This window comes from Pteronotus mesoamericanus, unplaced genomic scaffold (assembly GCF_021234165.1).
Source record: "Pteronotus mesoamericanus isolate MK-2021 breed Mesoamerican mustached bat unplaced genomic scaffold, CSHL_Meso_final scaffold_12, whole genome shotgun sequence".
Classification (NCBI taxonomy): domain Eukaryota; kingdom Metazoa; phylum Chordata; class Mammalia; order Chiroptera; family Mormoopidae; genus Pteronotus; species Pteronotus mesoamericanus.
This window is the reverse complement of record NW_026555303.1, coordinates 8,732,356-8,755,942: the sequence shown is the minus strand read 5'-3', so window position 1 is coordinate 8,755,942 and position 23,587 is coordinate 8,732,356. Positions and strand designations below refer to the sequence as shown.

The window sequence follows — 23,587 nt, the reverse complement described above, 5'->3', positions numbered from 1 at the left end:
GGCTCAATTTATGGGTTCTACTTACCTTACAATGTTGAAATCAGATAAAAATCATGACAAAAAATTACCATCTAATATGTAGTATGATGGCTATAGTTGATAATACCATATTACATCATTAAAATTTGCTGAGAGTAGTTTCTAAGCTTTATCACCAAAAATATAACTATCTGAGGTAATGAATGTGTTAAATAACTCGATTATGATAATCTTTTATATAATCATTCTGCCATGCTCTTCAAATATATTATAATTGTATGTGTCAATTAATAAAGCTGACAAAATAATAAATGTGGAAGCCCCCCAAAAATACTTGAACATAATATATTATTTCTTATAGCAGGTTAAATTATATTTTAAATTTATTTTAAACCACCATTTATGCTCACTCTCTTCTTCCTCACAGAAATTCTGATATTTTGCTTGAATGCCTTCATTGATGGGGGCTCTCTGTTTTCCAAAGCAACCCACTCCATTTTAAGAGAACTCCAGTGGTACAAATGTTGAACCAAAATATTTCTCCTCACAAGGTCTATCTTTTAATATTAGCACTTTCTTCTGGTACCACAATTTAGTCTGTCTTTTACATTTAGGCACATATCCATCAGGATACTGTCAGGAAGCAGATGGCATATTAAAATATATAATTAAAGAGTTTAGGCCACATGGTCTTCATGCTGATCTGTGTTGGGCGTTTTCAGAGCAACCTGTGTGCCTCACACCATGCCCTGTGAAAAGACTAAACTGGCTGTGTACGTACAAACTCAGGCCCAGTCCGGCCAGCGAGCTATCTTCCTTTGTCTCATAACCATGTCCACCAACAAGAATGTGAATTTGCCAGCTGCCTGCCTTAACAGATTTAAGAACAAGGGGAAAGACAGTTCAGAAATGAGGCATCACTGAATAGAAGCTAATGTGGAGCTGAGAAAAGCTAGGAAGGATGAACAGTTGCTGAAAAGGAGAAATGTAAGCTTGTTTCCTGATGATGCTACTTCTCCACTGCAGGAAAACTGCAGCAACCAGTGCTCTATAAATTGGTCTGTTGGGGACGTTGTTGAAGGCATAAAGAGCAACAATTTGGAAAGCCAGCTCCAAGCCACCCAGGCTGCAAGGAAATTGCTTTCTAGGGAAAAACACCACCCATGGACAACATAATCTGGGCTGGTTTGATTCCAAAATTTGTGTCCTTCTTGGGCAGAACTGATTGTAGTCCAATTCAGTTTGAATCTGCCTGGGCCCTCACTAACATTGCCCCCGGGATATCAGAACAGACCAAGGCTGTAATAGATGGGGGTGCTGTCCTGGCATTCATTTCTTTGTTGGCACCTCCCCATGCTCCCATCAATGAACAAGCTCTATGGGCTCTAGGAAACATCGCAGGTGATGATTTGGTTTTCTGATACTAGGTTATCAAGTACGGTGCAGTTGATCCACTGTTAGCTCTTCTTGCAGTTCCTGATATGTCTGTCTTTAGCATGTGGTCACTTACATAATCTTACCTGAACACTTTCAAATATTTGTTGCAACAAGAACCCTGCACCCCCATTAGATGCTGTTGAGCAGATTCTTCCTGCTTTAGTTGGTCTCCTGCATCATGACGACCCAGAAGTATTAGCAGATAGCTGCTGGGCCATCTCCTATCTTCCTGGTGGCCCAAATGAATAGATTAAAATGGTTGTGGAAACAGGAATTGTGCCCCAACTTGTGAAGCTCCTGGGAGCTACTGAATTGCCAATTGTGACTCCTGCGCTAAGAGCCATAAGAAATATTGTCACTAGGACAGATTAGCAGACTCAGGTTGTAATAGATGTAGGAGCACTTGCCATCTTTCCCAGCCTGTTGATGAACTCTAAGACTAATATTCAGAAGGAAGCTACATGGACAATGCCAAACATTATAGCTGTCTGCCAGGACCAGATACAGCAAGTTGTGAATCATGGATTAGTCCAATTCCTTGTTGTTATTCTGTCTAAGGCAGACTTTAAGACACAAAAGGAAGCTGTATGGGCTGTGACCAACTATACAAGTGGTGGAACAGTTAAACAGATTGTATACTTTGTTCACTGTGGCATAATATAACCATTGGTGAACCTCTTAACTGTGAAAGAGCAAAATTAATCTGGTTATTCTGGATGCCATTTCAAATATCTTCGAGGCTGCTGAGAAACTAGGTGGAACTGAGAAACTTAGCATAATGATCAAAGAATGTGGAGGTTTGGACCAAATTGAAGATCTACAAAACCATGAAAATGAATCTGTACCCAAAGCTTCATTGAACTTGATTGAGAAGTATTTCTATGTAGAAGAGGAAGATCAAAATGTGCCAGAAACTACCTCTGGTGGCTATACGTTCCAAGTTCAGGATGGCACTCCTGGGACCTTTAACTTTTAGATTGTACAGGTGAGGCATAAATGTTCTGTGTTGTGTACTCTGTTTGGTATAAGTTTGTCTTATATCAAACAGTTTCTCTACTAAGAACTCTTTTTATTTATTTTATTATTTTATTGGCAATGATTTCTTTTTTTATTGTTAAGTAGTATTTATTTATTTATTTTTAATTAATTAGTTTATTTTTTCTTTTTTGTTTTTTTTTAATTAATTTCTTTATTTTTACAAATATATTTGTCTTTACCTTCCCCCCACCACTTTCCCCTGCCCCCTCCTCCTTCTACCTCCCTCAATCCTTCCCTAATTTGGATTTGTCCATGACTCCTTGCTATATGTTCCTCTACTTGCTCCTTCCCTTCTTTTTCCCCCACCCGCCCCTCCCTCCTTCCCTCTTGTCTCCGATGGATTATTTTTCTTTCAGTGTTGCTGATCTTATTTTCCTTGCCTCTTCCTTTTGTTGGTTAGGTTCTGCTTATAGGTGAGATCATATTGTATTTGTCTTTCACACGCTGGCTTATTTCACTTAGCATAATGCTCTCTAGTGCCATCCATGCTGTCGTGAAGGGTAGTAGTTCTTTCTTTCCTTCTGCTGCATAGTACTACATTGTGTAAATGTACCAAAATTTCTTGATCCAATCATTTACTGATTGGCATTTACGTTGCTTCCAACACTTTCTATTGTAAATTGTGCTGCTATGAACATTGGGGTGCATAGGTTCTTCTGAATTGGCGTTTTGGAATTCTTGGGGTATAATCCCAGCAAGGGAATCACTGGATCAAAAGGCAGTTCCATTTTCAGCTTTTTGAGGAAATTCTACACTGCGTTCCACAATGGCTGCACCAGTCTACATTCCCACCATAGGTATACTAGTGTTACCTTTTCTCCACAGCCTCGCCAGCACCTGTTGTTTGTGGATCTGTTTATGATGGCCATTCTGACCGGTGGGAGGTGGTACCTCATGGTGGTCTTTATCTGCATTTCTCTGATGGCTAGTGATGCCGAGCATCCTTTCAAATATCTCTGGGCCCTATGTATCTCTTCCTTGGAAAAGCATCTGCCCAGGTCCTTTGCCCATTTTTTTGATTGGATTGTTTGTCTTCTTGGAGTGGAGTAGAGTGAGTTCTTTATATATTTTGGAGATCAAACCTCTATTTGATGTATCATTAGCAAATATATCTTTCCCATATGGTTGGCTCCCTTTTCATTTTGCTGATGTTTTCTTTAGCCGTGCAGAAGCTTCTTATTTTGATGAGGTCCCACTTGTTACTCCTTCCTTTATGTCCCTTGCTTTAGGAGATATATCAGTGTAAACATTGCTGCGTGGGATATCTGAGAGTTTCCTGCCCATGTTCTCCTCTAGGACTTTTATGCTGTTGCGACTTATATTTAAGTCTTTTCTCCATCTTGAGATTATATTTGTGTATGGTGTTAGCTGATGAGCCAATTTCAATTTTTTGCATGTAGCTGTCCAGCTCTCCCAACACCATTTGTTGAAGAGGCTATATTTCCTCCATTTGATCTTTCTGCCCCCTTTGTCAAATATTAGATGCCCATATAGACCTGGGCTTATTTCTGGGCTTTCTATTCTGTCCCAATGGTCTATGGTTCTATTCTTGTGCCAGTACAAGTATATACAAGTACATATAGTTTTGAGTATAGCGGCTTTGTAATATAGTTTATTGTCCAGTATTGTGATCCTTCCTACTTTGCTTTTCTTTCTCAAAATTGCTGTGGTTATTCGGGGTCGTTTATGGTTTCGTATAAGTATTGGAAATGTTTATTCTATTTCTGTGAAATATATCATTGGTATCTTAATAAGGATTGGGTTGAGTCTATAAATTGCTTTTGGTAGTATGGACATTTTGAGGATATTAATTCTTCCAATCCATGAGCACGGTATATGCTTCCATTTATTTGTGTCTTCTTTAATTTCTTTCTTCAGTGTTGTGTAGTTTTCTGCATACAGGTTTTTTTACCTCTTTGGTTAAATTTATTCCTAGGTACTTTATTATTCTTGGTGCTATATCGAATGGTATTTTTCTCAGACTTCTTCTTCTATTCCATTGCTGGTGTACAAAAATGCCTTTGACCTCTGAATATTAACTTTGTATCCTGTTGTGTTGCCAAATTCACTTATTAGGTTGTGGAGTTTCTTAGTGGATTCTGCAGGGTTTTCTATGTACACTGTCATGTCATTTGCAAACAATGATAGCTTTACCTCCTCCTTTCCTATTTGGATGCCTTTTATTTATTTTTCTTGTCTGACTGCTATGGCCAGGACTTCCAGTACCATGTTGAAGAGAAATGATGAAAGCGGACATCCTTGTCATGTTCTCTCGATCTTAGTGGGAAAGCTTTTAGTTTTTGCCTGTTGAGTATGATGTTGGCTGTAGGTTTTTCATATATGGCCTTAATTACATTGATGAATGCCCCATTTATTCCCATTATGTTGAGTGCTTTATTCATAAATGGGGGCCGTACCTTATTGAATGCTTTTTCTGCATCTATTGAGATGATCATATGGTTATTGTCTTTCATTTTATTTATGTGATGCATTATGTATACTGATATGCGCATATTGAACCATTCCTTCATCCCTGGGATGAATCCCAATTGATCATGGTGGATAATCTTTTTAACATATTGCTGAATGTGGTTTGCCAATATTCTGTTGGGGATTTTAGTGTCTATGTTCATCAGCGAAAGTGACCAGTAGTTTTCTTTCTTTGTAGGGTCTTTATCTGGTTTTGGGATCAGGGTGATGCTGGCCTCATAAAGAGTCTGGGAGTCTTCCCTCCTCTTGGATTTTTTGAAATAGTCTGAGAAGGACAGGGATTGTCTCTTCCTTGAATGTTTTGTAAAATTGTCCTATGAAACCGTCCAGCCCAGGGCTTTTGTGTGTCGGGAGTCTCTTGATTACTGCTTCTATTTCTCCCGCTGTTTTCCGTCTGTTCAAGCTTTCTGTTTCTTCCTCCTTCAGTGTTGGAAGATTATACTTTTCTAGAAATTTGTCCATTTCATCCAGGTTTTCAAATATCTTAACATATAATTGTTCATAGTAGTTTCATACAATCTTTAGTATTTCTGCGGTATCAGTTGTTATTTCTCCTCTTTCATTTCTGATATTATTTATTTGGGTCCTCTCCCTTTTTTTCTTGATGAATCTGCATAAAAGCTTGTTAATTTTATTTATCTTTTCAAAGAACCAGTTCCTGGATTGGTTGATCATTTGAATTGTTCTTTTCATCTCCATATCATTCATTTCTGCTCTAATCTTGACTATTTCCTTTCTTCTACTTGCTCTGGGATTTATTTGTTGTTGTTTCTCCAGTTCTTGAAGTAGTAATTTTAGGTCTTTTATTTGAAATGTTTCTATCTTTCTTAGGTAAGCCTGTATTGCTATGAACTTCCCTCTCAGGACCGCCTTTGCTGTGTCCCATAGGTTTTGGACAGTTGTCTGTTCATTTTCATTTGTTTCCAGAAACTTTTTGATTTCTTCTCTTATCTCATTATTGACCCATTCATTCTTTAATAGTATACTGTTCAGTCTCCATCAGTTTGCTAGTTTTTGAAGTTTTGTTTTGAGGTTGATTTCCAGCTTCAAGCCCTTGTGGTCCATGCAATAACTTGGTATTATTTCAATTTTCCTGAATTTCCTGAGGCTTGCTTTGTGTCCTATCATGTGGTCTATCTTTGAAAAACTTCCATTTGAACTTTTTAAAAGTTGCATTTGAAAAGAATATGAATTTTGTTTCTTTGGGATGTAAGGTTCTATATATGTAACTTAAGTCCATTTGATTCGTTGCGTCATTTAGGTCCACAATACCCTTGTAGATGTTTTGTTTGGAAAATCTGTCCATTTTTGACAGTGGAGTGTTGAAATCCCCTACTATCTGTGTGTTACTATCCATATCTTTTTTGAAGTCATCCAAGATATTCCTTTATATATTTGGGTGCTCCTATGTTAGGTGCATATAAATTTACAATGTTTATGTTTTCTTGAAAGATTCTTCCTTTAAATATTATGAAGTGTCCCTCTGGTCTCTTTTTATGGCCTTTGTTTTGAAGTCTATTTTCTCTGATATAAGTATTGCAACCCCTGCTTTCTTCTCTTGCCCATTTGCTTGGAATATTTTTTCCATCCCTTTACTTTCAATATGTGTAGGTCTTTTTCTCTGAGGTGGGTCTCTTGTAGGCAGCACATGTGTGGGTCATGTTTTCCTATCCATTCAGCTATCCTGTGTAGTTTCATTGGAGCATTCAGTTTATGTACATTGAGAGTTATTACTGATAGAAACCTATTCATTTTTCCTCTTTGTATCTGTGTTTTTCTTTTCATCATTCTTTTTCTTCATCTTCCTAAACCAGTCCCTTTCACATATCTTGTAGTGCTGGTTTGGTGGAGATGCAGTCTTTTGGCCTTCTTTTGTCTGGGAAAGTCCTTATTTCTCCTTCTATTTTAATTGAGAGCCTTGCTGGGTAGAGCAGCCTTGGTGGTAGGCCCTTACTTTTCATTACTTGGAATATTTGTTGCCATTCCTCTCAGACTTGTAGTGTTTCTGTTAAGAAGTCAGCTCCTTTCCATATTGGGGCTCCCTTGTATGTTACTCCCTGTTTCTCCCTTTCTTCATTTAGGATTTTTTCATTGTTTTTGATATTTTCCATTTTAATGATGATGTGTCTTTGAGTGGGCCTTCTTGGGTCCCTCTTGAATGGGGCCCTCTGTGCTTCCTGGATCCATGAGACCTTTTCTCTCCTCAATTTGGGGGAATTTTCCATCATTACTTTTTCAGCGTGGTTCTCTATCCCTTGCTCCTCTTCATCTCCTTCTGGTATCCCTCTTATGCGGATATTATTGCATTTCAGGTTTTCCTGCATTTCCCTAAATACCTCTTCATTCTTTTCAAGTTTTTTTTTTCCATTTCTTGTTCTTTCTGGGAGCTTTATTCTACCTCATCCTCTATGTTACTTATTTGATCCTTGGCTTCATCTAGGCTGCTTTTGATTCCTTCTACTGTGTTCATTAGTTCAGAAATGGTATTCTTCATATCCTCTTGTGTCTTCTTGATAGTTTCTATGTCCTTTTCCAGCTTGATATTGTTTGCTGTAAGATCCTGATAGTTTCTCTGCAGTTTCTCATAGTTATCTTTGAGCTGGCTGAGCCCGTTGAGCTTCCTTTGTACCATTGTTTTGAATTCAGTATCTGATATTTCACTTACCTCTATTTCATTTAGCTCTGTCTGTAGTGATTCCTCCTTTCCCCTCCGTTGGGGGGAACTTCTTTTTCTTCCCATTTATGTGAGAGTCTATTATTTTATTTATGTATGTATGTATGTTTTTATTTATTTTTTTCTGCTTCAATTGATCCATCTATATTTCCTGACTTTGTGGATTAAACTTCCATGTTAGTAGGCAGGTCCTTTTATTAATTGTTTTTTCTTTGCTTTTCTTTCTCAGCCTGCATCTGATGGTGTCAGTTCTTTATCCTATCTTAACTTGGGCCGTTTGTTTGAGCCTTCCAGGAATCTATTCTCTGTATCTGTCTCGTCTAATTGTCAATCTGTTCACTCTGTCTTCCTCTTTCATGCTTAGGTACCACCAGGTGGAGCAGTGCCTCCTGATGTTGGGACTATTGTCCCCGTATAAGTTGCTGTCACTCAGGGGAGTAGTCCACCTGAACAAGATGGAGATTGTGAACTAGAGAAGAGTTAACACCAGGACTCCCCAACGTCTCTGTCTACAGTCTCTCCTCGAGGGTCTCTGTGCAGCTCTGTGACCCCTTCCGGGATGTATCCACTATTTCTGCAGACCGCTCTGCACTCGGGGGCCCGCGCAGGCGCCGTCCAGCCTGAGCCCTAGCCTGCTGTGTGGGTGCTGGTTCATGCCTGCCCTCGCCGGTGTGTGTGCTCCCTCACAGGCCCTGTGGATGCTGGCCCACCAGAGCCCTATTAGCCCTGTGGATGCCGTCCCACGTGGTTACCAGTCCGCATATGCCCTCGCCAACTCTCGCTGGCTGCTGGTGTGTGTGTGTGTGCATGCGCCTGCACTGGGTGGTTTGGGGCTGTCTATTGTGTGCTTTTCAGCTTTTAGTTCTTTGGTGGCATGGCCTGCCCACACACAATGTAGACTAAGGAAAAGAGAAAGAGTTGGGACTCCCTGGTTCCTCCTCCCGTTCTTTCCCCAACTCCTCTGTCTCCAGCCTATCCTGGCGGGTCTTTGGGCAGTTCTGTGACCCCTTTAGCCAGGGATCCACTATTTCTGTTGACCGCGTAGTAATTGCAGGTGGTCAAACTCATGCGTGCCTGCTTCTGCCTCTTTGGGGGTGTGGCCTGCTTGAGCAAAACAGAGACTAGGGAATGGGGATGGAGTTGGGACTCCTAGGTTCCTCCTCCTGTTCTTTCCTGAATGCCTCTGTCTCCAGTCTCTCCTCAAGGCTCTCTATGCATCTCTATGCATCTGTGTGCCCCTTTGGTCAGGGATCTTCTATTTATTCCAGCCAGTCTGCACTCAGCCCCCAGTTCACACACGCACAATCTGTGTGAGGGTCGCACAAAAGGCAGGTTAATTGATTTCCTTATGCCTGAGCAAGATGGTAGCTGCAGAGTGGGAGGTGAGTTATCACCAGGGCTCTGCTGGCCACCATCTCAGTTCTCTTCACAAAGTTCTCCTAACCAATCTTTCCTCAGGCACCAGCCCACTCTACTGCTGCCTCTACCCAGAGATCAAGGAAGGAGGCTGCCACTGCAAATTTTTTTATTGGCCCTTTAAATGTGTCTTTGCATCTTCAGGAACCTGTCTCTAGGGGGCAAAGAGTGCCCCTAAGCTTTTCCAGGTTGTGTTTTGTCTGTGTGTTTTCCTGGTTTCAGCTGCTGTAGTCTAGGGGTCCCTGTTTATTGTTCAGACCCTGTTCTTCTCAAGGGGATCCAACTGGCCGTTTCAATGCCCCTCTGGTGCTGGTGCCCATGGGCACCCAGCCCACCCTCATGAGCCCCTACAGCACTTCTCACCGGTTTGGATGTGTGAAAGTTGATTCCACTGTCTGTCCGCACCTCCAAGGCTCCTCTCCTATCGTTCCATTGCTTTCCAGGTGATTTCTCCACCATTCAGTCACAATTCCACTTTGGTCTTGATAGGAGGTCCATGTGACTCCCATTCACTCCTCCACCATCTTTTTTTCTCCTAATTTATTTATTTTTCCAAATACATTTGTCTCTGCCTTCCCCCCATCACTTTTTCCTGCCCTCTTCCCTCCTCCCTCCCTCAATCCTTCCCCACTTTTGCTTTGTCCATGAGTCCTTGCTTTACATTCCTTGACTTGCCCCTTCCCTTCCTTTTCCCCTGCCCACTCCTCCCTCCTTCCCTCTTGTCTCTGTGGTTTATTTTTCTTTCAGTGTTGCTGGTCTCATTTTCCTTGCCTCTTTCTTTTGTTGGTTAGGTTCCACTTAAAGGTGAGATCATATGGTATTTGTCTTTCGCCCCCTGGCTTATTTCGCTTAGCATAATGCTCTCTAGTTCCTTCCATGCTGTCGTGAAGTGTAGTAGTTCTTTTTCTTTTTTTGCTGCTGCATAGTATTCCATTGTGTAAATGTACCATAGTTTTTTGATCCAATCATCTACTGATTTAAATGTGGTTTGCTATTGTAGCACTTTTTACAGTGAAACTATACTTGAACAGTTCCAAGCTGTATATACTGTATGAAACTTCTCCTCTCAATGAGTTACTTATTTCTATGTGAAATTTTCTATCTTACAGTGTCTTGTATATAAAGATTAAGTTCTACAAAACAAAATTTAATAATAAGACTATTTGCAAAGAAGTAGACAAAAACTGAGTTGAAGGACCCTGGAGCTAACAAGTTGCTAAAGGGATAAAGAATAAGGATTTTAATGAGAAATCTAAGGGAAGGAAACTCAACAGGAGCTATGACCTTCAGGAGAGGAACATAGGCATTGCCAAGTTCAGTAAATAGAACATTGGAAAGTAAATACCCTGATGTTCTTTTCTTCCCCCCTAGCAATCTTCTGCTAGTGCCTCTCATTGGCTGAATCCTATTAGAATTCAGAGTGCAAGGGAGTGGAGAAAGGTGGAAAATGGATCTTGAAGGGCAAATAACACTTAAAATTTTTAAAGGTAGAACCTATGTTCTCCCCCTGTCTTCTCTTCTCCAGCCAACCATCCATTCTCTATCTCATGTACCTATTTTCAAACCAACATGGTCGTAGCAGTACAAGGAAGCTGAGGCTGTTTTCTCTCTCAGTCTAGGTAACATGATTCCGAAGTAGTATATCTGAAGAAGGGTCCAAAAAACTACTTCAGTGGCTATACAATATAGTGACAACTTGTGATTATTATAGTCATAAATGTCTTCACATCAAATCCATTTGTCAATATTATGCTATGTTCCCCACATTCTGTAGGCATGTAATTTGCTTTTTGGATCCAAGTGTAAGAGCAGAGAGTTATCACTTTTTTTAACATTTCAATCAGATAATCAGTCTCTTTCTATAGCTTGTTGCAATCATTTTTGGATTTCATAAAACTAGCATTTTAAACTAAAGGACATTTAGATAACATCTAGTCCAATTCTACCATTTTGTGTAAGGGAAAATTGGGCAAGTAAGTAGAAGAATAGAGACAGGGTCCAATCCAAAGCCCACAGAGCTTTGATCTGGAGACACTGGAAAGTTTATCCTTTTTGTACATGTATTTTCCTCATATATACCACAATATAAACTCCTATTTAATCTGATGAAATGCCTTTTGAAAGAATGCTTTTCTACTGTCAGTTTGATGACATTGTTCTCTCAAGCTATTAGGTAGAAAGCAATTTCTTATATCCAAAGGACTTGATTCATTCTGCTCTAGCAGTGAAAGTTTATTAGATGAAAAGTACTAAATATGGCCTCTCTGCTCCCTGAAGCAATATTGCTGAATTACAGTTCAATGAGTAGAACTATTAAGAAAGAGAAATTTATTGTTGGATGCTTCTAAGAATATTATCCTTCCAATTTTACAAATCCTGAGAAAACACAGCAAAAATCTAACAAAATTCATAAGTCAGCTGATCTGAGCCCATATATCACCTTTCTTTGATTTAGTCATAAATTTCAAAATGTGTGACTTTTATCCAAAGCAGAGTATGTGTGTGTGTATGTGTGTGTGTTTTAATTGATGTTCCCTTAATAGTCCTGCTTTAATGAATGGCCAAGGCCAGGTGAAAAAGGGGAGGAGAACCAGGTTGTATAGGGAGAGGTTATCTACACATCATTCCATTTATACACATAACTAAACAGAAAGAGCACAGAGTCACTATTGAAGTTTGAAATTGGCAGCATGGAGAGTGAGAGTGTTGTTAAAAATAGTCCCCCCGAATTGAGGTGCTTTGGGGGGACTTGTTATGTTTCAACTGAAAAAGAATCAGATCAAAAACAGTTTGAGAAGGTGAGAATCATCAGGGGTAAAAGGAGGTGGAAGGTCCAGGGAGTAGGGGGTATTATTTGGCAACTGGGTTAAAGGATTGTTCTTCACCTGCTGAGATCTCCCCAGGCCTTACAGTCCAGCAGGAAATAGGAATTTTTCAACTCCTAAAGGCAGGTCTGGAGCTGCCAAGGGCTTCAGGTAGGATGCTGGAGGGAGCTCACAAAGGCATTTCCCCAAGAAGATGACAGTACTGCCCTTCAGCTTCTCTGCCAGAGTACAGATGTCCTTGATCTCCTCATAGAAGTTTGCTTGTAATTCGTGCTTTATCCCCATCAGCTTCTTATTGATGGTATCTTTGAAGCTGGCATAGATCATTTTCACACTCAGGGACCCAGAAGATAAACACCAGGTCCTCTTCTTGCTCTCCTTGGTCTCGTAGAGTGCATCATTCAGGGCATGGTGGCAGTCATTGTCCAGTAGCATCTTGACAAAGGTGGTGTAAGGACTGTCTACAGTCTGGCCCACATAAACTACCAGGATCTCCTTGTTCTCCTCTGGAACAGAGTTCTTCTCATCTTCAGTCAAGCAGAAGAGCACCATCTTCTTTTGCTTCTTCACCTCTTCTGGTGTCGAGGACTTATGCACTTTCTTGTTATTGAATGCTTTGATGCCTCTATCAGAGATAGCGACACCAGAAGCCATGTTTCCAGAAGTGAAAAGCATATAGCAAGAAGAGCCTGAGAATATGAGAGCCATGGCAGCTGTTGCCAGATCTAACTGAACCCAAAGCAGATTAATTTTTTAAAACACCTAAAAAACAACAAAAAAATTAAAACAATAAACAAAAAAAAAGCTGCAGTCTAACTCTAGTTCTCAACTGAACAACTTTCCTGATGACTACCTTAACACTATGCCCTTGGCTTTTATTAATACTCAATACAGAAAATGACAATAAATGATGCTTCTCTGCATTTTATGATAAAGCAGCTTTTGAAGATGTTTTCAATTTTGTTCTCCAATGTCTTATGTATATGGGTCCATATGATAAATTATTTTTAATGCAATATCTACCTCAACCATTCCCCTCCTAATCAACAACCCCGAGAAGAATTTATTGAATAATATATAGTTTATTTCCAATAAAGAAACTGTATATTTTCTTTGTATCAGATAATAAGAATTGTATAGCACATTGTGTTTTCTTTTATATTCTGGTGGCCAAGAAGCTCACAGTCAATTTTAACATTCAGTCATTGTTATTATATTAGTGAGGTACTCCTGCATGTAGCTGCTTCCTTCTCAATATTGAGTTTTAAGTCTGATCATAAACACATTTTCATTTTAAGCCACTTCAAATCCTCTTTGTAAACAAGCAGAATAAGTATAACAAAGCATCTAATCACCATAATTAATGGAGATAAAATAGCATATTTTAAGAGGCTGCCTCAAAATCCTCACAGAATTTTATCAAGGCTGGATGTTTCTAAATATCTAGTTTATGAACACAAAATCTGTTCCGTAAGATGATCTGGCAAATGCAGAGAAAATTCATAAAAGTGGCCCTACTTATTATTTAACTAGACACAAAATTCCCTTGAGATCCTTGGCCTGAACTATAATATTGTTGTATCAGTTAAGGAGAAAAACTGTTGGGGTTGATTGGGAGGGGGTATAAGGATAGTTATAAGAAAACTATAATAGCTGATGTAAGGGGCAGGAAGCTTCACACATTTTTAAGTGGCTTAAATGTGTGAAAACACGAGGCCATGCTGTTGATAAACTTTCAGAATATATAATCTCTGTTGCTTAGTACCCTTGATGGGAACATTCAAGTGAAGATAATTCTACCATCAGAAATAAAAACAGGGCTCTTACAAATTAAGGTACACCAGTGAAAAAAGCTGTGCATATATGTGCAATAGCTAAGGACAAAGAGTTTATCTTATTTACTCAGTCACTTAATTTCTAGTTTTGTAGCTGAAGCAGATAAGCAGACAACCAGAATCATTTTCAGATCTGCAGGAAAAAAAAAATAGCAACCATTAAATCAAGCCTCAACTGTGGCAAAATTACTCATATAATTGTATCTCTCCCAACTAGGTCACAGATCATACAACACAAGAATTATTTTTAAGTATATTTTATTGATTATGCTATTACAGTTGTCTCATTCTTTTTCTCTCCTTTATCACCCTCTGCCTTGCACTCCCTCCCCCCAGCATCCCACACCTTAGTTCATGTCCATGGGTAATACATATAAGTTCTTTGGCTTCTCCATTTCCTATACTATTCTTAACATTTTCCTGTCTATTTTGTATCTACAAGTTATGCTTCTTATTCTCCATACTATTTCCCCCATTCTCCCCATCTCCCTCCTCACTGATAACCCTCTATGTGATCTCTATTTCTGTGATTCTATTCCTGTTCTACTTGTTTGATTAGTTTGTTTTTGTTTTTGTTTTCTAAATTCAGTTGTTGATAGTTGTGAGTTTGTTGTCATTTCACTGTTCATAGTTTTGATCTTCTTTTTCTTAGATAAGTCCCTTTAACATTTCATATAGTAAGGGCTTGGTGATGATGAACTCCTTTAATTTTACCTTACCTGGGAAGCACTTGATGGGTCTTTCCATTCTAAATGATACCTTTGCTGAATAGAGTAATCTTGGATGTAAGCCCTTGTCTTTCAGGACTTTAAATACCTCTTTCTAACACAAGAACTCAAAGAAATCAAAACTAGCCAACAAATCTCTAGCATTATCAAAACCACACCCCCTTATATGACAAATATTGCCTTCATAAAAATAACAGGTGGTTAATCAGCAAAGAGAAGGCCTATCTCCCTTGTGGGTATAGAAATGCTACAGAAAACATGTAAGCCTTTTTGTAAATACCTGGCCATTTAAAGTGACTACTTTTCCTTGAAGTAATAATTCCAAATTTTTAGAAGAATATCAGAGAATGTCTTGAGGGATGGGCATCCAAAATTGTTCTGCCAATTTGTTTATTTTAATTCTGCTTAAACAGTATATCTCTATGTGATTAATGTTAGACCAGTGTAGCATCAGGTTTCTGCCCAATTAACATGTTAATATATCAAAACAGATTTCACTTTAGCAGTTGTGGGAGTTAGAGTTGTTCTTCCCTGGGATGTTTGCCCTGGGAAATCCATGGCAGGTACAAATTTGATGTCAGATATTTCTAGAGGAATTGCTGTTATCAAGGCTTCCTAGAAGGATGCCTTCCTTATATGTTCATCAGCTTTTTGACAAGAGCACAGCCCAACTGCACACTAGATCTTATGTGAAGCATATTTTGACCCTAAAAACCATATCTGTTACCTCAGTAAAACTGAACTCTGTATGGACCATATGCTTGCATTGGCTTCTAAGCCCTCATATTTGACTTTGTTGAGAGACATAAGATTTGTGTATGGTTACTATAGTTGGATGGATCAATGGTCACCCAAAAACATTAGGTCCCAGTTCCTGGAAACTGTGAGTATTTCCTTATATAGAAAATGGTTCCTGAACAGCAAGATAACAGCTGAGTAGGAGAAATTTATCTCACACCACCTCACAGAAACAAGCTAAAAATAAAAATAAAGAGGGAAATATCCACCCAAAATAAAAAACTGACCACCTGTAAAGGAGATACTTAATCAAGGACTTGTAGAAACTACCTTGAGACTGGTAGGAAGAGCAGGGACGTGAAAGGAGCTGGTATCACTATCACGGGGAGTAGACCACGGTAGCCACACAGCTGAAGGAACATCTCCTGGAGAGGACTGAAACCTGGATCTCAGACTGGGCTCCCAAGCACACAGTGCCAGTGTTGGGATCATCCCCCCATGAAGCATCCAGCAATGAAAGAACACAGGTATTTTGTCTGCTGCTGGAGAAAGATGGAGTCTGTTGGAGAAAAAGCCACTTTTTCCCTTTTATTCCTTTCTTTTGCCCTAAGGGACCAGCACACATGTTTTTCATTCCCAGCCAGTCACCTTGAGCTCAGGTGAAGTAACATAGTCTGGAGTCATGTGAAGAGAGTCTGGAATGCGAAGCATGGGGAAATGACTGCTGAGGTCCCAGTGCTAGGATATAATACCATCAGCAGCATCCATTTTTCTTGAGAAGAGCTCTTCCCAGAGGATGAACAATTACTCCATGCTGTGGGAAATTGCTTGCCCCAGCCTCTGGAAGTCTCCTAGCTCCATCTTCTGGAATCCTGATCACCCTACCCTTCATCCTAATTTGTTTGTGCTTATTTTTTTTCTTTCTATCTTCTCCCCTCCCTACCCCTTCTTTTCTTTTATTTTCTTTTCCATTTCTTTCTTTCTTTCTTTCTTTCTTTCTTTCTTTCTTTCTTTCTTTCTTTCTTTCTTTCTTTCTTCTTTTTTTCTTTCCTTTTTCCTTCTTTCTTTCACCCAATCTGCAACTTACCCCCTACTTAGGAGACAGCAACATAGGCAGACTCGGAGTCATTAGAGGCTGGCTATAGGACATGGCCATTTCATACACTTTCTCAGGAACAAAACTGATGTTTCTCCTTCACTGGAGAGCCTAGGAATGCCCTCTCAGTTTCCAGAAGACACAAACTGAGTTCTGGAGGCTCCAACATTATCCTGCTAGGTGCTCTGCCCTGCTAAATTCAGTGAAGTAATCTGGGACAGACTCAGAGGTGTGAACATATCCACTATCTTCCCTCAAGTCTGAAGAAGACCTCCCACAAGAGATCTAGGGGTCCCATCCTCCCAATGCCACCAGAAACCCTCTTAAAAACAGACAAGTCAGCAGCTAGACTAAGACTAATGGCCATATCACAGGAAGAAGCAGGTGGAGGTGGTTCTGTCAGTGCGTAGATCTTTAGTTGACCCACCCCTAGGCCCTTTGCTGATAAAGAGCCAGACTTACAGAACAGCTAGGCCCAGCCTGTACACACCCAATCCCAAAGGAGCTAACCACAAACAGTGGATAGCTTGTAAATTTGAACAGGCTGACTAGAACTAGAGTGGACCACATCTGACATTGTTTTGTACCAACTGCAGACAACAGCAAAGCTGTATCCAGAGGGAGAACCTAGCACACATGGACTAAACTCTGCTGAGATGAATTCCACTTTATTCTCTTTCATTATTTTCATTATATGTTTCTTTTACATATATTTATATATTTTTTCAAAATTTTCTTATTTTTCTCTTTTTTTCAAACCTTGTATTTTAATCTTCCCTTTTCTTACTTCATTTTTTCTTCTTCTTCCCTTACTTTGTTAAATTTTATGTTTTCCCTTTGTACTTTTGTGGTGATTCTTTTTTTCTGTTCCTTAGCCTTATTATTTGTCCTCCCTCTTGTCCTCTCAAAATCAATTTTGCTCTCACTTGGTCTTATCATATTTTTGTTTTTCTTATAATATTCTATTTCTCGTTCCATTTTTATGATTCTTTGCTCTTTTATAATTGATTTTGTTATTTGTATTTTTTTCTTTGCTTGTGTGGGTTTTGTTGTCTGTGTTTCCTTGTTGTTTTTTTTTTTTCTGTCAGCACCAGTACAATAGTATACAAGACATTGTGGGGATTGATTCTCTCAGTCATCCAGCCAGCCAGAGGGGAGTTCCCACCAATGAATAAGTCAATGACAATCAGAACTCAAATACAACAGGAAAATTATCATAAAGTGCACAAAGGACATTTCCTAGAGCATCCAGCTCAGGAGATCAAGGACTGTACCACTGAAGTCCCACAGGACTTCTACCACAGATGGCCACCCGTTAAGACAGAGAGTCAAATTGCATCTATCTAATATGTATAAACAAACAAAAAGAGTCAGCTAAAATGGGGAGACAAAACAAAAAAAAATGAAAGAAAATGAAGGATCCCCAGAAAGAGATCATTGAAATTGAGGAAAGCAAATTATGAGACATAGAGTTCAAAGTGATGCTCAAGTAACTTAATGAGAACTATAAGGAACTTAAGAGAAACTATATCAGCATGAAAAAGACATAGAAACCTTGAATAAGAACCAGTTGAAAATTAAGAATACACTAGAAGGAATTAAAACCTGGCTAGATGAAGCAGAGGATAGAATCAGTGACTTGGAAGACAATGTGGGAAAAAACCACCCAATCCAAGGGGGGGGAGAAGAATGAGGATGGATTAATGGAACCTTGGGGCAAAAATAAAATGTCACAATAAAATGAAGGGATATAAGAAAGAGAAGAAAGTGAGAAAGTGATAGAAAACCTGTTTGAATAAATAATGGCAGAAAACTTCCTGATCCTGCTTAAGGAAAATGTTACACAAATTCAGGAACCAAAGAGAGTCCTAATCAAGAGAAACCCAAAGAGACACACACCAAGACACATCATAATTACCTACAAGGGAGTTCTAATAAAACTGTCAGCTGATTTCTCAAAAGAAACACTTCAGGTCAGAAAGTCTTGGCATGAAGTATTTAAAGTAATTTAAAACAAGGATCTGCAACCAAGACTACTCTATCCAGCAAAGCAGTCATTTAAATTTGAAGGCAAAATAAAGAAATTCCCAGGCAAAAATGGCTAAAAGATTTTATTAACACCAAACCAGCACTGTGAAAGACAGTAAAGAAGCTGCTTTAAGAAGAAGTAAGAGAGAGAGAGAGAGAGAGAGAGAGAGAGAGAGAGCAGAACATGGGTATAAAGGAATAAAATGGCAATGAACAAATGCCTATCAATAATAACATTAAATGTAAATGGGATAAATGTTCCAATAAAAAGATATACAGTACCTGAATGGGTAAGAAAACATTTTACACACCACACACACACACACACACACACACACACACACACACACACACAAGACACCCACATCAAAAACAAAAGATTTACCTGGGCTGAAAGTGAAAATATGTAAAAATATTCCATGCAAATAGAGACTAAAAAATTATGGGGTAGCAATATTTATATCTGACAAAATAGACTTTGAAACAAAGCCCATAAAAAGAGGCAGTGTCACTAAATAATACTAAAGGGGTCTATACAACAAGAAGATATAACACTTATAAACATATGCATGCCAATATAGGAGCACCAAAATAATAAAGAAAATCTTGGTAGACTTTAAGGAAGAGATAGCTAACAATACAGTCATTGTCAGGTGTTTAACACCCTGCTGTAACCTTTGGATAGATCTTCTGGATCTATCCAAATAATCAACAAGAAAACTGACCTTAAACAACACACTAGATTGAATAGGTTTAATTGATACTTACAGAACATTTAATCCTAAAGCATCAGAATGTACATTACTCTCAAGTGCACATGGATTATTTTCAAGATAGACCACATGGTAGGACACAAAGGAAACATTAACAAATTCAAGAAATTTAAAATCCTATCAAGCATTTTCTGGATCACAACAGCATGAAACTAGAAATCAACCTCAGTAAAAAAAAAAAAAAAAGTGAAAATAATTCAAATACATGGAGATTAAATAGCATGTTATTAAATAATGAATGGGTTATTAATGAGATCAGGGAAGAAATCCACAAGTGCCAGGAAACAAATAAAATAAACAACCACCAAAAAACTATGGGACACAGGAAAAGCAGTCCTGAGAAGGAAGTTTATAGCATTACAGGCATACCTCAAGAAGATATAAAGATATCAAATAAACAACCTAACCTTACATTTAAAAGAACTAGAAAAACAACAACAAATAAAGCCTGCAGGTAGTAGAAGGAAAGATATAATCAAGATCAGAGCAGAAATAAATGACAGATACTAAAAGAACAATTCAAAAGATTAATGAATCCAGGAGCTGGTTCTTTAAAAAAGACAAACAAAATAGATAAATCTTTAACCAGACTCTTCAAGAAAAAAAAAGAGAGATGACCCAATGTAATAAAAGCAGAAATGGAAGAGGAGAAATAACAACGGATGCGAAAGAAATACACAAGATTGTAAGAAAATAGTACGAACAACTATATGCCATGAAACTGGACAACCTGGGCAAAATGGATAAATTTCTAGAATTATAAGATCTCCCATAACTGAATCAGGAAGAAACAGGACACCTGAATAGACTGATAAGAATTAATGAAAATGAGGCAGTAATCAAAATACTCCCAGCAATAAAAATTCCTGGACCATAAAGAAAAGATGGCTTTACAGGCAAATTTTACCAAACATTCAAAGAATTAACACCAACCCTTCTCAAACTATTCCAAAATATCAAGAAGAGGGAAGGCTTCCCAGCTCTTTTTATGAGACCAGTATTATCCTAATTTCAAAACCAGGTAAAGACACAACATAGAGAGAAAACAATATGTCAATATCCCTGATCAATACTGATCTAATCTTCAACAAAGCTAAAATCTTCAACAAAATACTAGAAAACCAGATTCAACAATATATTAAAAACATCATACACCATGATCAAGCAGAATTTATCCCTGGGATGGGAGGTTGATACAATATATTGCAAATCAATAAATATGATACATCACATAAATAAAATGAAATATAAAAATTATATGATCATATCAACAGATGCAGGAAAAACATTTGATAAAATCCAACACCCATTTAAGATAAAAACTCTCAGGGGATGTGGGAATAGAGGGCTCATACCTCAACATAATAAAGGCCATATATAAAAAACCTACAGCCAACATCATATTCAATGGGCAAAAACTAATACATTCCTTTTAAGATCAAGAACAAAACAGAGATGCCCACTTTCAATACTCTTATTTGACATAGTACTGGAAATCTTAGCCACATAAATCAGACAAGAAAAATAAATGAAAGGTATCCATATTGGAAAGGAGGGAGTAAATCTGTCATTATTTGCAGATGACATGATATTGTACATAGAAAATTCTACAGGTTCCAAATTAATAAATAGATTTGTAAATGCACCAGAGTTTGCTAGCCACCAATCTACTGATGCACACTTGGCTGCAGATTGATGCAGCCACGATGGAAAGCAGTAAGAAGTTATTTCAAAACTTTAAAATGGTCTTGCCACCCAGGTTGGTGTGGCTCAGTGGATTGTGCACCGACCTGCGAACCAAAGGGTCACTGGTTTGGTTTCCAGTCAGGTCATATGCCTGGGTTGCAGGCCAGGTCCCCAGTGGGGGGCACATGAGGGACAACCACGCATTGATGTTTCTTTCCCTCTCTTTCTCCCTCCCTTCCCCTCTGTCTAAATATAAATTAACTAAATCTTTAAAAAATAAATATAAAAAAAACCACCTAAAATAAGACTGCCTATGACCCAGACATTCCACTTCTGGGAATTTATCTGAAGAAATCCAAAGCACTGATTGAAAAGAAAATATGTGCCCCTATGTTCATAGCAGTGTTATTTATAGTAGGTAACATTTGGAAACAGATGTGGATTTTATTTTAATTAATTAATTAATTAATTAATTTATATCCTCACCTGAGGATATAGATACAGTTATTTATTTTGGAGAGAGAGGAGAGGGCTGAGAGAGAGAGGGCATCAGTGTAAGAGAGAAACCTTGATTGGTTGCCTCCTGTAAGTGCCTCAGTTGGAGAGCAAACCCACAACCTAAGTATGTGCCCTGACTGGGAATTAAACTGGCAATCTTTTGGTGTACTGGACATGCTGCAACCAACTTAACTACCTAGCTGGGATCCAACCTGGATTATTGATCCAACTTTACCTCAAAGGAAATCATATGCTTTCTCAAAATATATTGTTTTATATTGTTTATTTTATTGCAGTTGTCCCAAATTTCCCTCATACCCTCCACCACCCAGCTCACCCTCCACTCCAACAGTCAATCCTCACACTTGTTGTTCATATATCCAAGGGCCATTTATACATCTTCTTTGACTAGTCCTTTCCCCTTCTTTCCACTGTTCTCCCCTTTCTCCTCCATTCTGGAAACTGTCAGTTTGTTCCATGTTTCCATGTCTCTGGTTATATCTTGCTCATTAATTTATTTTGTTCACTAGATTCCACCTATTATTAAGATTATATAGTATTTGTATTTCATTGACTGGCTTATGTCACTAAGAATAATAGTCTCTAGTTCCAAGCATGCTATCAAAAAATGGTAGGAGATTTCTCACCTAGCACTTGCCCAGACCATTGCTGGGGCTGTTGCCACTGGGGCAGGGCCACTCGCAAACCTGTGGCAGAGACATGAGACCCACCTACCCAGAAACAATAGGGGCAGCAGCACCCACAACCAAGGCTCCTGCACTCTAGCGCCCACAGCCACACTCTCATCTCCATTTGCCTGGCCACCAGAAAAAGAAACTAAGACCTGAAGTTTTAGTAATTTGCTCAAGTTTACCAAGTTGGTAGAAGGATGAGAACAGAAACACCAGCACTGGCTGAAGGTGCCTTTACATGGGGAATCTTCTTAAAGTTTTGACATGCACAGACCTTGAGCAGGGGCCGACTTTCTTCCTTGACTTTGAAAATTCCCAGCCTACAGAGTCTGAAAAGGAAATTTATAATCAGGTGAATGTAGTATTAAAATATAAAGAAAGTATCTTGGAGGAATTACAGTCATACAGAGGAGCCAGCTATGAAATATGGCAGGCCATCCAGAATCCAGTGGATGAGACATTATAAGAGAAAGCATGGGATGCTTTTGTACCACTAGTAGGCAGATTTAAGGAATTTTATGAATTTTCTCAGAGGTTAGAAGCAGCATTACAAAGCCTTTGGGAACCTTGACAAGTACTGAATACTGTATCACCCAACATATAGAGCAAAAGCAAGCTCTCACTAAATAGTTCACAAAAATCCTTCATTTCACACTTGGGTTTGATGAACTTAAGATGACAAATCCTGCCATACAGAATGACTTCAGCTATTACAGAAGAACATTGAGTTGGATGAAGATTAATAATGCTCAGCAGAAAGGGAAAATGAAGTGAATAATGAATAGCCAAACTGAATGTCTTTATTTTATGCTAAGACAACCCCAATGCTGAAAAACTTAAATGATGCCATGACAAAATTGTACGAGAGAATAAAAACCAAGAAAAAAACACCACAAATTGCCTAAGAACCACAGCTAGTGTATGCAGAGTCATGCTGGAAACACTGGAATGCAGAAGCAGATTTACAAATGAAGAGACAAGGTCATTCTGCTTGAGGGCAATGGTGGGCATCATAATACTCTATGACCATGTACATCCATTTGCCAAAACTTCAAAAATTGATTTGAAAGGTTGTATCAAAGTTTTTAAGGACCAGCCTCCTTAGTGTAGAAGGTCTTTTCAGTGCTCTCAGGTATACAACAAAATATTTGAATGATGATACTACATCAAGAAAATCAAATCCATGCTGCAAGAACACTTCTGGAATGAGCACCTGATGTAGAAAGAAGACAGTATTCTGTAGTGACTGAGAATGCACAGTCTTTTAGTGACTGCAATGACTTTCTCATAACTCTCATATTTTATTTATTTCATCTGTTCCTCTTCCTTCTTTTTAAATAGAAGATGAAAAAAAGTGAGAGAAAGAATACAGGTACAAAGGGGAAAAATGACTATGAATAAGTACCTGTCAATAGTAACATTAAGTGTAAATGGATTAAATGCTCCAATCATAAGACACAAGGTAGCTGAATGGATAAGAAAACATGACCTGCACATATGCTGCCTACAACAGACCCATCTCAGAAAAAAAGAAAAAGAAAAGAAAGAAAGAAAAACTACACAGATTGAAAGTGAAGGGTTTGGAAAAAAAAAAAAAATCCCAAGCAAATGGATGGGAAAAAAGTTAGAGTAGCAATGCTTATATCAGAGAAAA

General features: G+C 38.6%; 3 pseudogenes; 2 read left to right on the top strand and 1 right to left on the bottom strand.

Annotated features, from left to right (window-relative positions):
• The first annotated feature begins 810 nt into the window (after window positions 1-810).
• On the top strand, window positions 811-2,392 carry LOC129082207 (importin subunit alpha-1-like; annotated as a pseudogene).
• Window positions 2,393-11,940: 9,548 nt separating this feature from the next.
• LOC129082172 (cofilin-1-like) lies at window positions 11,941-12,513 on the bottom strand (annotated as a pseudogene).
• A 9,617-nt stretch (window positions 12,514-22,130) lies between these two features.
• On the top strand, window positions 22,131-23,150 carry LOC129082171 (CYFIP-related Rac1 interactor B-like; annotated as a pseudogene).
• Window positions 23,151-23,587: the final 437 nt, after the last annotated feature.